The sequence below is a fragment of the Oryzias latipes genome, chromosome 5 (genome assembly GCF_053564925.1).
Source record: "Oryzias latipes strain Hd-rR chromosome 5, Olatipes_Hd-rR_3.1".
NCBI classification, from domain to species: Eukaryota; Metazoa; Chordata; class Actinopteri; order Beloniformes; family Adrianichthyidae; genus Oryzias; species Oryzias latipes.
The window spans coordinates 12845640-12850309 of NC_136241.1; positions in this window are offsets into that span (position 1 = coordinate 12845640).

Sequence of the window (4670 nt, forward strand, 5' to 3'; positions counted from 1 at the left end):
CCTTGGGGAAAAAAATTCCAAAGGTAGATGAAGAACGGGTCAGAACTACCTCAGAAGTGTGGGTCAGAAACATTGTTGTTAAACTGGAAGCTAAACTGGCACGACATTGCTTTACACCACTGGACATGGGTACTGTGTATGCAACTGTCTGTCAAAAAACTGTGTATGAGACTAAAATGCATTACAGGGTAATTCCCGCAACCATTCAGCAGAGCAAAGCTGGGGGTATACTTTTAAAATTAGTCTTTGGGCTAAAATGTGAGGAGACCACGACAGTAGCTTCTTCATTGCAGAACCTGTGAGGAGTAGTAAAAAAAAGTGTAAGCAGGAAAAAAAAAGTTACATTGCACATACAAAGGTCTAAAGTAAGGTAAGACGTGTACCTTGTTTTAGTCTCCAGTGTCATTTATGCTTCCAGTTGCATAAAAGGACGCTCGTACTGTGCTGCTTATGCATGTTGACCCTGTCGCTACATTTTCTTCTATGTAAAGAATTGAAAGAATTTGATGGTGGTACTGCAATGCAGACATAGTTGTTAAAAAATGTTAAACATGTTGATGGTCCAAGGTTGGCTATTTGATCTAACAGTGATCCTTTGGATCCAGCCACAGGGGGGCACAATCCAGTGCTTTGGTCCCAAGTCCCAGTCCATTGATAAATCTAAAGGGTTGTGTCAGGGGGGCGTACAATAAAAAAGTAAAACCAAATCCGTCATATGAATCACAAATAGAGCTTTCATGGAGGCAGATGATTTGCTGCGGCAACCACAAACAGGGAACAGCTGAAAGGGAAAGAGAAGAAGAGTTCTTTCTCTTTCTCTCTCTCTTTGTTTTCACAAATCAAATGTGCTTTTACCAAAGCAAAGGATGGCTTGTGTTTTATCATAAAGCCTGATGCTGAAACCACAGCATAAATTTAGGCAGAGTTGTAACCTGAGGTCACACAGACTGTTTAAGGTCTTTAAATATTAGATGCACTAAGCCATGCCTTCCAGCTTGAGCTGTTCTTCTCCTAGTTTGTATCAGTGTAGCAGCCATTCAGGTCTGCAGTCCATGCACCTTCCTTTATCATTTATTATTCATGTCCATCCTCGAGCCATATTTGTGTTACGTAAGGGAATCAGCTGTCTTATTTAAGGAAAATGCCTTAACATTTTACTTTTTTCTTTTCTGAGATTCCACATTTTTAAAGATTAGTATGGAATCAGGGACGCTACAGGGCGGAGCTGGAGAGGGGGCGAAAATATTTGTCTCCCCAATTTTTGAGTCAATACTTTGGAAAAAAAAATGTTTTTAAAAAAAAATCCGGTTCCGGGTTACAGCACAGGACGCGTGTGTGGCTCTCTTCGACTATACAACTATCTTCAAACGACTTAAAAAAAGGATTTTCTACAAAAAAGAGAGCTGACCATGGCCCCTAAGAAAAGCCAGGAATACAAAGACCTTAAAAAGACTCTTGTTGATGTCCAAGCTACGTTGTATCCCTTTATGGAACAAGTGAATGCTAAGCTAACGCCACTCACAGTGCTATTGGAAGAATTCCTGAGGCTCCGCGTTGAAAACGAGAGCAACGAGATAACCGGGTCGACATTCTGGAGAAAAGACTGGACGATGTGGAACAACAAGTAAGGATGAATAATGTCATCCTCAATGGATTACCGATCAAACCTCGGGCAAAGCTAAACGCAGCTGGAGTTAGCATTGCTAATGCTAATAGCGCTAGGAGCTCTAAAACGGACAGCGGTGGAGAGTCTCTGGAACACCAAGTGAAATCATTTCTCACATCTAAAGGGATTTCCCTGGATCTCAATAACTTCGAGACCTGCCACCCGCTCCCCAGGAGAAAGGAGACGGATAAACCAGCGATCCTCATCAGGTTTGTGAATCAAAAACACAAGCTAGCTCTGATGAATCAATGCAAAAATCTCAAAGGATCTGCTGTTTATCTGAACGACCATGTGACCAGAAGGAATGCTGAAATCGCAAAACATGCCAGGCTTCTCAGGAAGCAGAAGCAGATTAAGAACACTCAGGTTAAAGGCTGCAGGATTTACGTCAAACCATTCGGTCCACCGGACCGGGCCAAGGTTCTGGTTGTGAACACCATGAAGGACTTTGAGAAATGCTTGATTACGGTCTGGACCAACATGCAATAATAAATCAAAGAGCCAAATAATTTCAAGAAATATTACGCCTGGATACATCACTTTTTCCATAAGTCTGAAGTGACCTGATTATCAACAAAGATCTGACATGCAGACAACTTGACCTCAACTCTTAGGCGCCGCTGATATCAGCTGAAGAAGGATATGGACCTCTATCCAATGTCTGCAGACATAACAGCGAAGAGAACTATAAACTCTGTTTAAACTGAGAAGAACAGCTGTTTATCAGCAGAAGAAGAAATGCCAACCTTTGTCTTTCAACAAATATGGAGCCTTTTTGCTTTGTATTTTGCTTCATAGCATTACTTTATCATAAAAAAAAGAAAGAAAAAAGAAAGAAATAAATAAAAATACAAACACATAATAAAACAAATGATTAATCAATTATTGAAAATTGTCAAATTGATTGACTTTTAATGATATTACTTCACTTGCTTCAAAAAAATTGATAAGCTGATTAATGAATTTTTCCTAATGAAACATAATTTTGTACATATTATTAACTTTAGATACTTAACAAAATGTTTCTATGAAAATTCCCGAAACAGTGTTTTGTCTATTTTACTGATACAGTATTATTTTTTTAATCATATCAATGACTTTTATAGGTAACATAATCTGCATATATTTTGGATACTTTATTGCCATGTTGACTTCTAAAAGTTATTTTTTACAAAATAGTTTAAGTAATTCATCTTTGTCATGTGCTTTCTAGGAACCGGATTGTGATAAACCATGTAATAAAATGGTTACAGTAGAACAGGGTTGGGATTATATAAATTCGCTTCCTTCCACTCCCTTTCAAGCAATACTTAATTTTATGTCTAATTATGCTAAGTTTGATTAGTTATTCTACGAATGTATAACTGATGATTGTATTGTTTTTGTGTATTATTCCCATTTGATTTCTTGAAATAAACCATTTCAAATCATTTAAAAAAAAAAATCAAATATTAGTAACATTATTGACAAAGCCGTCAGGGGTCAGTCAGTCAGGTGGGGATGACGTCATTACAAAATCGGGTGGCCATAGAGCTGTGGCAGCTGTATCACTGGCTGACAGCAGCTCTGATTGGACGATGTGTAAATGTCTCCAGACGGCGGGCGTCCATATCAAGTGCAACCAGCCTCCAACCACTCAGTAGCCTTGGGATATATTATCATTCTACTACCGAATTCTAACAAATGGCCTATAGCAGTAGAATGGCAGCATGGGGTGGCTGGAAGGGGACAGTCTGAAATAGGCCGATCATCAGACAATTTTGGGGACTTTGGAGACACTACTACCAATCAATTATTGCGCTGATGCCTTCTTGCCACCCGCCTGTCACTGGACTGCCATCGCACACCCTCGAAATGTGTCACTGACTGATGTCAAAATTATCCAGTGGCCGTAAAATTTTAACATTTCTTAAATCCTCAGCGGCCACCGCACAGCATGTAAAATTGCGGCTGCTGCCTCCCGATTACAAACACAGCCACGTGGCCACCTACCCGCTGATTATACTGAAAAACTTGCATTTAAGGTGGGGCGCGGCAGCATTTTGGAACATGTGATTAGTCTAAGCACTACAAAAATTACAAAAGCTATATTTTTGAAATAAAAATAATAACAATAAAAAAACTGTTAGAAATATGTATATTTGATACTTTTATTTCTCATGGCTTTAAACTCTGGTGTTTTGCCTCCCTTACAAAGTCTTCTGCCCCCCTTCTAATATTAAATGTTTTACCACTGCCCCCTGGTATGGAAGCAATAAAAACAAACAGAAAGAGTTTTCTTTAAATTAAAAAAATGTAAAGTTTCTAATTGTTAAAACAAAAGAAAGCTATCCTGTTTTTCTAGCTGTGCTTCAGGAAAAAAATTGAACTATCCTAAAAGGGAGTGTTTGGATCACAACAATCCACCTTTGTGCTGGCAAATGTTCACACTTACCCACAATGTGTCGCCTAAGTGTAACCGTGAAACCAATAAATTTTTACTTCCCTTGCCCTCAGTCCACAGTGTGGGACACAGTGGTCATATAAATGATGAAAGAACATTTTATTGTAGCCATAAATGTCACATCGCTGATTTCCATTTGGTTTCATTGTCAACTCTAAATAATTTTCTTTGCTGGATGATTTACAGACGGCTTTTTGAGTGAGAGATACTTCGCTGCTTATCTAACAACAGCTTGTTGTTTTCATCAATTACATTATTCACATAAGTTAGGGATATTGTTATTTACATAAGTGCTTTTCCTATTTGGTCTGAATTTTTAAGAAATACAAAAAAGTTCTCTGGTAATGAATAAAAAGAAACATAATTTTCATTAGTGTGGTATTTCTTGCCCCAAAATTAGACAATAAAGCTAGCACCAAATAATGACCACATCAATGGTAAGTTTTTTCACCATTTGCTGCATAAAAGCTTGACAGCAGCATCTTGTGCTCCTCACTAGCCTCACGATGATGTTCTGAGGTAATGCGTTCCACTCTTCCAAAAGTGCTGCATGCAGTTCTG